We start from the raw sequence: 10,859 nt of genomic DNA on the forward strand, positions 1-10,859 counted from the left end.
CTGGCCCCTCGTGGACATGTGCCAGAATAATTCTCTCAAAAAGCTTACCCAGGATTGAGGTAAGACTAACTGGCCTATAGTTCCCCGGGTCCTCCTTCCTCCCTTTTTTGAAGATGGGAACCACATTGGCCCTCTTCCAGTCGTCTGGCACCTCACCAGAGCACCACGAGTGCTCATAAAGCCGTGCCAGGGGTCCCGCAATGACCTTAGTACTCTGGGGTGGAGATTGTCCGGACCAGCTGATTTAAATACATTCAGTCCCTCCAGAAGTTCCCTGACTAGATCCTCCCTGTCTCTTGGCCTAGGTGCACCTCCCCTGGTGCCTGAGGGGGACCCGGTGTGGGGGCTGATCTGGTCCCTGCTCATGATGGGGCCAGTGTCCCCCAAAGGCTGACACTGATGCTGTTGGTAAGGCTGGTGCCCACCTGACAGGGTCAGCAACTTCTGTGGGTGCCCCCCGCTCTGATTCAGGAGTCACCAGTCACTCATGTCCTTACCACTCCCCTTAGCATATGGGCTGGCTTCTGCCTGCAGTGTTTCCCTTTAGCCCCTCCCTCCAATTAAACCTTGAGGGCTAGCCTCTGGGTCCTTTGGGTTCTGCTGTGCCCTACAAGGGACGAAGGCTGGGTGAATTCTTTCTGCAGTACACTAGCATGAGTCTGCTTTCTGGCATGCATCAACTGGTGGGTACTGAGCAGGTAGACATCCCCCAGCCCTCCCCAGCATTACTGAATTATGGATACTCCTGGGAGTGGATGTGCTAGTGCTGAGCCACGTTGGAGGAGCGGGTGAAGCTCTTCCCACACTCTGAGCACTGATGTGGCTTCTCCCCCATGTGGCTGTGCTGGTGCCGGGCCAGGCTGGAGGACTGAGTGAAGCTTTTCCCACACTCAGAGCACTGATGTGGCTTTTCCCCTGTGTGGATGCGCTTGTGCTGGGTCAGGCTGAAGGACTGGGTGAAGCTTTTCCCACACTCAAAACACTGATGTGGCTTCTCCCCTGTGTGGACACGCTGGTGCAGCCAAGTCAGAAGACTGGGAGAAGCTCTTTCCACACTCCAAGCACTGATGTGGCTTGTCTCCTGTGTGGATAAGCTGGTGCCGGGCCAGGCTGGAGGACTGGGTGAAGCTCTTCCCACACTCAATGCACTGATGTGGTTTCTCCTGTGTAAATAAACTGGTGCAGGGCCAGGCTGGAGGAATGGCGGAAGCTCTTCCCACACTTGGGGCATTGATGTGGCTTCTCCCCCATGTGGATAAGCTGGTGCTGGGCCAGGTGGGAGGACTGGGTGAAGCTCTTCCCACACACATGGCACTGATGTGGTTTCTCCCCTTTGTGGATAAGCAGATGCAGAGCCAGGCTGGAGGAGTAGGTGAAGCTGTTTCCACATTCAGAGCACTGATGTGGCTTCTCTGCAGTGTGGATGCGCTGGTGCCGGGCCAAACTAGAGGAGTAAATGAAGCTCTTCCCACACAGAGCACTGATGTGGCTCTGCCACAGTGTGGATACGCTTGTGCTGGGCCAGGCTGGAAGATTTGCTGAAGCTCTTCCCACACACAGAGCACTGATGTGGCTTCTCCCCTGTGTGCATGCACTGGTGCAGGACCAGATGGGAGGACTGAGTGAAGCTCTTCCCACACTCAGAGCACTGATATGGCTTCTCCCTGGTGTGGACACGCTGGTGCTGAGCCAGAGTGGACTGGGTGAAGCTCTTCCCACACTCAGAGCACTGATGTGGCCTTTCCCCTGTGTGAATGAGCTGGTGCTAGGCCAGATAGGAAAAGCGGGTGAAGCTCTTCCCACAATATGAGCACTGATGTGGCGTCTCCCTAGTGAGGACACGCTGGTGCTGGGCTAGGCTGGAGGATTGGATAAAGCTCTTACCGCACTCTGAGCACTGATGTGGCTTCTCCCCCATGTGAATTTGCTTGTGTTCAGTCAAGTAGGACAAGTGGGTGAAGCTCTTCCCACACTCAAAGCACTGATGTGCCTTCTCCCGTGTGGGTGAGCCGGTGTTTGGCCGGGATCGAAGAGTGGGTGAAGCTCTTACGATACTCAGAGTGCTGATGTGGCTTCTCCCTTGCATGCATGTGCCTGTGCCTGGCCAGGCTGGAGGGCTACTTGAAGCTCTTCCCACACCTGCTACAGCAGTATGGCTGTTCCCTCCTCTGCACACACTGGTGCTGGGACAGGCCTTGCCAGCTGATGAAGTTCTTCCTGCACTTGGTGCAGCAGTATATCTTCCTCCCCAAGTGGATGCTCTGGTGCTGAGCCAGGGAAGAGAAATGGGTCTTACAACACATGATGCAGTGGTACAGATGCTGTTCCCTGGGTACGTTTTGGTTCTTGACCAAGTCTGAGGGGCACATAAAGCTCTTCCCACCTTTGGTGAAGTGGTGGGGGGGCCCTCCAGAATGGATCTTGCAGTGAGTAGCCAGGATTGAGAGGCAAGTGATGCTCTTCTTGCACTTGGTGCATACGTAAGGCTCCTCCCCAGCGTACCTTATTTTGTGCAGAGCCAGGAGTGAAGGGTAACTAAAGCTTTTCTTGCACACAGGGCAGGGGTGGGCTCTCCCCCTGGGCTTGGTGATGAGTTTCTGCTTCCCTCTGAGGCCCTCCCCACTGGCTTTGTTTGGATGCAGTCTCTCTCTCCAGTGGAACTTTGACTTATTCTTCAGGTCTCCCAGCTCCACAAATTCTTCCCTGCACCCAGGGCTCTTTCTGGTTTCTGTCCCTTCTCCACTCTCATGCCTAACTGGAGATACTACCCAATTCACTGCTACATTCTCCTTCTGCTTGTGGGGCCTACCCTGACTCCTGTGCCATTGGTCCTTCTCAGGTCACAGCAAGTCCATCCCATGCAAACACCCTGGAAAAGTCTGTGGTAACTCCACATTTGCAGGCCTTTCCTCAGCAGCCTGCTCCTTAGCTCTGCTCAGCAGCCAGGCACCTCCTGTGTGGGGAAGAGAAATTCCAGATTAGTCCCTGCCATGCTGGCAAAACCTTCTGCTGGGATGGGCCTCTGAGCAGGACTGGATTTTGTCACCTGTGTTTTCTTAAGAAAACAAGGTCTTCCTTTCAAACCTTAAGCACTGGGTGTGCGGGAGGGGCAGATCCCTGTGCCATGTTAACTTTCCCTGCTTGGTGGATTTCAGAGCCAGATTCTCAGAGTTGTTGTCTGCCTCATCACCTCAGACCCTTCTGGGAAAAACACAAGGGACATGTACATCAGAACAGTACATGAATGGCTTCATGATCAAATGAAGCTAAGGATGAGACAAGAAGGATCTGCTTAAAGGAAGAATGAGGCACTCTAAGGGCTGCTATAGCCCACACCAGTGATGGGTCTAGGGGGAGATGATACCAAGCATTATACCTGAATGGGCTCACATACACCAGAGCCAAAGTGCATTGATAAGACTGTTCTCTAGTGCTCACCCTTGATTTCTGGCAGTCCTGAGAGCAGCATCTGGGTCCAGCCTCGTGGTGGATTTCTGGGGCTTGTCAGCAGTCATGGGTGTGTTGGGATCTCTGCCTTACATTGGACCAGCTGCTTTTGTTTGTTAGAAAAAGCCAACGTTTTTCATCCCTCCTCCATCCAAGAAATATTTTGGAAGGTGAGTATTTAGAGCTGTGGCTTTCCCTTCTGAGAGAAGGAAGGCTATGTTTCCTGCCTATTTCCAGGGAAAGGTTTAGTGCAGGGAGGAGTCCATAGAGCTTTCCTCTACTGACAAGGCCCAGGTGGCCTGCACGTCATAGAAATCTGCACCAGGACAAAGGCCTTGGCATGAATCTGCACTTGGATTCTATGCTGAGTCTCAGGCTCTGTGACATTCAAGGGCCCTGAGATAAAACAGAAAGGGTATTCACTTCATCCCACAATATGAAACCTTGTCAATCCCATTTGCCCCATGGAACCACTTAATGCAGCCTGAGACCATGATTAAACATTTCCTGAGTCCCAAGTCAACCTGGCGAGGAGAAACCAGGCAAAGCCCAGGCCTCTCTCTTGTTCTGTGTTGCCATTACTGTTGGACAATCTATATACCATGTTGATTTCAATGGCAGACTATAAATCCCATCATGTCCTGGGAGATGGTGTTAGAGAGGCGTAGCTACCTTGTGCTAAGGAATCACCTCTTACAATGGTATGTGAAGATGGAAATTTAAGATCATGGTATCCAAGGGAAACCAGATCTGTGCCTAAAAAAGTCAAGGCAGAAAACTCTATTGTCCCCTAACAGCTGTAATTAGGGAATTTCAGGGACTGGGGATAACACCTGCTGGGACACATTACAAGACAGGCTATTTTAAGTCAATGCAGGGCAGGCCCCCCATCAGTCTGGGTATGGAACTTTTCTGAGAGGGGAGTTGGGTGGAGTGGACTGCCACAGCTCACCTGGTAGCAGGTCCTCTGACCCTGAGATTTCCCCACAGTCTTCAACATCACGGACGCAGAGCTCCACCTCTCCTTGCTGAATGCGGCAGATTAAGTCAGGTGTGGAACCTCGATATCCTATTTGGGGCAGTGGTTAAGGAGTGTTTGTGACTGGTACTGGATAGACAATAACAAACCGGCGTTTGGGGAATAGATCCCTTCAATTGAAGGACAAGAGAGAATGGACATTTAGGATAAATGAGATGGCACTGCAGGGAGAAGCCTTCAAGCCAATAGATGATGGTCCTTGCCACCCAGGTAATGGAGGGGTGGTCATAGCAAACAAAGCACGAACCACTCTGAAGTATAAAACGGGTATGAAAGTGACAGAGACATGAGGAACAAGGGTGATGATGCAGTGATCTGAGAGGAAAGCAGAAAAGTTTTTGCTATTTTCAAGGTACCGAAATTAGAAGACACTGGACACACTTATGGATTGATAACATTTTTCTTATTGGTATAATTCCAGGCAAAGGAGTGGAAATGAGTTTATTCGCACTGAAGGTTTAAAGTGATGCCTCATGGCACTGAAAAGGATCTGTGACAGATGGTTCACAATTAAACTTTTTTTCTAGGAGAGAGGGTAATTCATTCAAGAAGGCACAGGAAAGGATGATTTTATAAGAACTATAGATGCAACTAAAGCAATCACCTCATCCAATTGCAGGATGATCCCAGGGCAGAGATGAGTGCACAAATTGGCAGATACTGCAGGGTTTATGACAAAGTTCATGGGAGTCATGGAGATGGACAAAAAAAGAAAAAAGGGAGACACATTTTATATCACATGAAATCCCATAACATGAAAATGACCTAGTTTCCCAAAACAAGGACACCCTAGAATCATCTCTAAAAGAGAGGACCATTCCAAACAAATAAATTGCACCAGAATTAGAAATAGAGATGTCACCATAGTGAAAGTGTGGTATCTTGTGAGAGCTTAGTGGCCCAACACAGCATACTGTCGACTACTTCCTAAATATAAGAGGAGAAACTGGGGGAGACATGAAATGGTAGAAATTATCTTGTAGGGAAAGCCTGAGCTATGTAGCAAAGTCAACAAACAATTTTCTTACTATAATAAAGAGCTTGATACAGATACACTTTGAGATACAGGGAAGGAGTTTGCACTTTCAGCTGCTGAAATAGTATTAAGTGAAACCCAGTCACATAATGAAAAATCAGGTGGCAAAACTTGTGGCGGAATATATAGATTTCATGAGGTATTGAAGGAAAGAGAAGTACTTAAAAAGTGGCAAAGCTGGATTTGGATCAAGCTTTACACACAAAAGATAAGAATACATAAAGGGGAGCAGTCAGAGAAGTAGCACTGAATTACTTGCATCAGAAACTGAAACAGAGTGATTGAGAAAAAAATTGCTCAGCTGGCTAAAATCCACCATGCATAAACAAATGACTTGGATTCTGAACCCATTGCTGTTAGTGCTAGAAAAGAATATTAACACATAGTCTCCAACTGGTCTTTCATGCCTGAAAGGCATATTTTGAAAACTTTTTAAAAAGGAGAATTAGCCAAAGAACATTTGCATCTGTTGACACTGGGCACATCCACACATGCAAATGCTGCTAGATGAGTTCTAAATTACTGAAGAGTAAACTCACCCTAGGCAAGCACCTACATGTGAAGGCACTTGGGAGCAGATTTGCTCCTAATGGGAACAGCCTGAAGAGGGTTGCTCCCACCCTGTTCTGCCCCCATGTAGCAGCCAGGGGCTAGCAGGGAATACCGAGCCAGGCGACAGCTGTGCCCTGGCAGGGGCTGGAAGATTACTCCATGCCCAGGAGTAGGCTCCAGTGGCAGAGCCCAGGCTTGAACAATGTCCCCCGCCCCAGTAGCAGGGAGCTCCCAGCCCTGGCTCTGTGATTCAGGGCAAGGGGCTGGAAAAGAGCTGTTGGGGAGAGGCAGATCCCATACAGACAGGTCCTGGTGGGGCAGGTAGCAAGGAGCTCCAGGCTGGGCGGGGATTCCCCACTCAATCGGGGTAACTGAGAGCTGTCCCATGAGTGGGGCAGCTATCAGTGAGACCTCAGCTGAGCAGGGATTCCCCACCCAGCTGGGGGCTTGTTGCTAGCTGGCCCACCAGATGATCGAGGCAGGAGCCTGGGACCTGCCCCTCCCCTGCAGCTCTTTCCAAGCCCCATGCCTTGATCACCTGATTGGGGCACAGGGCTGGGAAAGCTGTGGGGCTGGAACCTGCCCCAGACCAGGACAGTTCCTGGCCAGCCCTGGGCTAAACAAGGAAGTATTCATGTGCAGCCCAGTGCTGGCTGAGACCTGCCCAAAATGGGACAGTTCCTAGCCAGCTCCAGGCTGCACATGCAGACTTTCCCATGCAGGCTGGGGCTGAGAACTGTTCCAGTCTGGGGCAGGTACCAGCTAACTCTGGGCTGGGTGGGCAACTCTCCCTGTGCAGGCAGCTCCAGGCTCTGCAATCACAGCGGTGACCAGGAGATTGCTCCCTGCCCCTAGGAGTTCCCTGATGATAGGGTGGGCTCCAATGGCAGAGCCTGGGCTGGGAAAATGTCCCCCTGCCCCAGCACCAAGGAGCTCCTGGGCCTGGCTCTGTGATCAGAGTGGGGACCAGGAGATTGCTCTGAGAGCTGCCTGCTATTGCGACAGGCTCCAGTGGAAGAGCCCAGGCTGGGACAACGTCCCCCTGTCCTGACAGCAGGAAGCAATCTCTCAGACCCTGCTCCAGTTGTGGAGCCAGGCCCAAGAACTCCCTGCTGCCAGGACAGGAGGACATTGTCTCAGCCTACTCCATCATTGGAGCCTGTCCCAGCAGTAGGCAGTTCCTGGGGCTAGGGAGTAACCTCCTGCCCCCTGCTGCCCGGCTGACTGGGAGCAAATTTGTTCCCAATTGGCTGCCTACACATGCCTTACTGCACAGTAGCTACTCTGCAGTTATTTTTCTGCAGAGTAGCACATTAACCATGGAGTAGACCAATTTACTGTGCAGTAAGGATCTGCACATGTAGATGGTGACGCTTACTGCACAGTAAATTTATGTACTGCACAGTAAAGCATCTTGTGTAGATGCGCCCACTGTAATTGAATGTTGGAATTCCAGGAAACAGTACACAGCAAATTAGTAAAGTAGTAAACTGAAAAAAACGGGTAAACAGGAGAGTTGCATACCTAGTCTGTGGAAGATCCTGAAACATTAGGAGAGTAATGAGATGTGAATTATTGTATTTCATCTAGAAAATGAACAGGATAAGAGACTGGGGGTGAAAGGTGACTAACATAATATCATATTTCCTGTTCAAAGAGATGGGCAGTAAATACTAATGACTGGAAAACAGTTACTTAGCCACTCCTTGAAAAAAGGAAAAAGTTATTGCAGCTACAATCAAGAGGATCACCAACATAAGTGATAATCAATATGTTTTTAGTGTGCAAAAATCCTAAGCAAGCACTAGAAAAGCAAATTGACCCTTAAAAGTTAAGTCCCTCAAATGTCCACACAAGCCAGAATAAGTCCTTGTATTAGAGATCTTCTGGAAATGAAAGCTGGTTTTCACTAGGCCCTGCACTGAGTCCTGCTCATTTTATCACAGTGATAGGCATCTGACATGCAGAAGGGTTTTAGGAAGAGAACAAGGAAACTTCTGAGAATGGCAGAGTGAGCTGGAGAGTACAGGTCTCAAAGCAAGTACAGCAAAGCCAGAGTCAGTGGTCTGTGTAGAGGAATATGTTAGGAAGGACTGTGGAAAGAAGCTTCCAGTGACTCCTCCTAAGAAGTGCAGGCAAACCATTTCACTTAGCACTATTTCGCTATAATACTCATTTGAAATTGAAACCTGACTTCACTTAGCACTCAACAAGTTTTGTTATAATGCTCACGGTCGCCATCTTGGTTCATTAAAAACAGTTGCAGTCGCCATCTTGGGTCATCAAATACTTTTGATTGCACTTACCGCTTGTTTTTTCTGAAACCAATTACGAGCACTAAGCAAGGGTTGCCTGCATCTGGGTTCCATCACATGTACATATGTCACTATGGAAGAAGTTAAGGAAATGCAAAATCTGTGTTGTAGCAGTATAGGCAGATTAAGACTTCCATTAACTTCTGCCTGGTAAGAACCAAAGGAGAAAGGATTTAGATAGCACTGAATCCAGCATGCTTGGATGTCAAATGTGCTTGGACAGGATAGAATAGGCCAAAGAGGGAGGAAATCAGAATAATTCTGCAAAGAAAGGCAGTTGATGAATTTTTATGGACAATGAATTGGAGATGATGTGAATAAGCTAAGAAAGCAAAAGGAGATCATGTTGCCAAGAAACTGCTGAATACAGAAGCACCAGGAGTTATAAGAACGGAGAAAACTCAAGGAAAGGTGTCTGAATCAAATGAAGGAGGATATATGAACATGAAATGTGAGAGGCCTAATCACTAAGAGAAGTGGGGAGAAAGTAGATTTAAACCACGAGTCAAAAGTTCATGAGGTTTGAAACACATGGAGAAGACAAACTTCAGAAGTCGAGTAGCAATAGGGATAAGCAAGAACCATAGCTTTACCCAGGAAAACAAGGGCTTGGTAATTCCTGAGCATTTGGTCCCGGTAAAGCACTTTGTCTTCATCTGCCAGCAGCTTCCACTCCTTCCGTGTGAAATGAAGGGCCACATCCTCAAAGACATCCCAGAGCTGCAGTCACAAGCATTACATCATCAATATATCCTGTTCCAGCTGCTTCCAGCCCCCACAGCCCTATCTGTACTAACTCTGTACTACAACGTTTTGCAAGCTTAGCCATGATAGGTAGGGATGCAAAATTCCCCATTATTCAGCTGTCATATGATGTGGATATGACTCGGTGGACATAGGAGTTAATATGTCTGCCTTAACCCATCTCATCCTGGGAGATGGTGCAGCTAATTTTAGTTGGCATAAGGTGCTAGCCCAGTGGAGGGTCTGTAGTGTAGGCACTCTAAGTCACCATCAGGAAGCTGTTGATCATGGCAGTGACCCACAGCAAGGACTCTTGCATGGGAGGTAGGACCCCAAGAATTTATCCTTTTCCAACAGACACCACCCCAGGTAACTCCAGAGACTGACACAGTGATGTCAAGAGTTTTTCTTTGCTTCCCATGTGGCTTTGGGGTGGGAAGCTAAGAGCCTACAGTGAGACTGGCTGGCATAGAGTCATAGAAAATTAGAGTTGCCAGCGAGACATCGAGCCATTGATTATTAGCCTGAGCCCAATGCTCCAGCCAGTTTTCTATGCACCTTACAGTTCATTCATCCAGCTCGTACTTCCTTAGCTTGCCTGTGAGAATGTTGTGGGAGACCATAACAAAAGCCTTGCTAAAATCAAAGTATACCACATCCACTGGTCTCCCCGCAGCCACAGAGCCAGTCACCTCATCATAGAAGCCAATCAGGTGGATCAGGCATGACTTGCCCTTGGTGAATCCATGCTGACTGCTCCTAATCACCTTCTCCTCCAGGTGCCTAGAAATGAATTAATTTTCCTAGGGACCGAGGTGAAGTGAGGCTGACTGGTCTGTAGTTCCCTGGATCCTCCTTTTTCCCCTTCTCAAATATGGCCACAATGTTTGCCCTTTTCCAATCATCCGGTACCTCTTCTGATCATTATTATTTTTCAGAGATAATGGTCAGTGGCTGTGGAATCACAACAGCCAACTCCCTCAGCACCCTCGGGTGCATCCCATCTGGCCCCATGGACTTGTATATTTCCACCTTTTCTAAATAGTGCCTAACCTATTCTTTTGCCACTGTTGGCTGCTCACCTCCTCCCCAGACTGTGCAGCCATACAACACAGGGGACCCCCCCGACGATGTCTCACCTGTGCAGGGGCTGCTGTGTCTAGCTGAGGATTGAAGGGAAGGGAAATGAAAAGAAAGGGAAGGAGAGGCTGCAAGCTGGACTCAGAGCAAAATGAGTTCAGAAATAAATGGAAGAAGAAATGTGTTTTTCAAACTCCAGAAACTGTCATATTGCAGTCTCTGGAAATGGAATCACAAAGTTCCTGGACTCCCTTGGGCAGAAATCACACCTATCATCATGGAGGAATTTTCTATGGATGGTATCAGCTCTGGAGCTGTGTCTTTTCTCCCCATCAGATCCTGGTACAGGGGACAGGGACTGGTATTCATTTCACTTTCTTGGGGTTTGCACAAACACTGGCTTTCTTTACCTTACGCACAATTAGATACAGCAACTCCCTATATGTAATTACAAATGGCAATAACATGGGCATGCATATGACCCCCACATGGTACACTTGCACAGGGTGCAGGTGGCACAGGCTACAGCTGTGGGCTGGAGCTGGGGCAGTGCTGGGCTCTTCCCAGCAGGGGCTGGGCTGGGCTGCACTCAAGGCAGGTGGCAGCGGTGCCGGGTGGGAGCTACAGGGGGTGCTGCAGCTACCCC

The 10,859-nt window shown here is 49.1% G+C and overlaps 1 pseudogene; it reads right to left on the reverse strand.

Moving 5' to 3' along the window:
• Positions 1 to 742: 742 nt before the first annotated feature.
• LOC109318981 overlaps positions 743 to 10,859 on the reverse strand; it is a 14,846-nt pseudogene continuing 4,729 nt past the window's right edge.

The sequence above is a fragment of the Crocodylus porosus genome, unplaced genomic scaffold (genome assembly GCF_001723895.1).
Source record: "Crocodylus porosus isolate Cpor-Errol unplaced genomic scaffold, CroPor_comp1, whole genome shotgun sequence".
NCBI classification, from domain to species: domain Eukaryota; kingdom Metazoa; phylum Chordata; order Crocodylia; family Crocodylidae; genus Crocodylus; species Crocodylus porosus.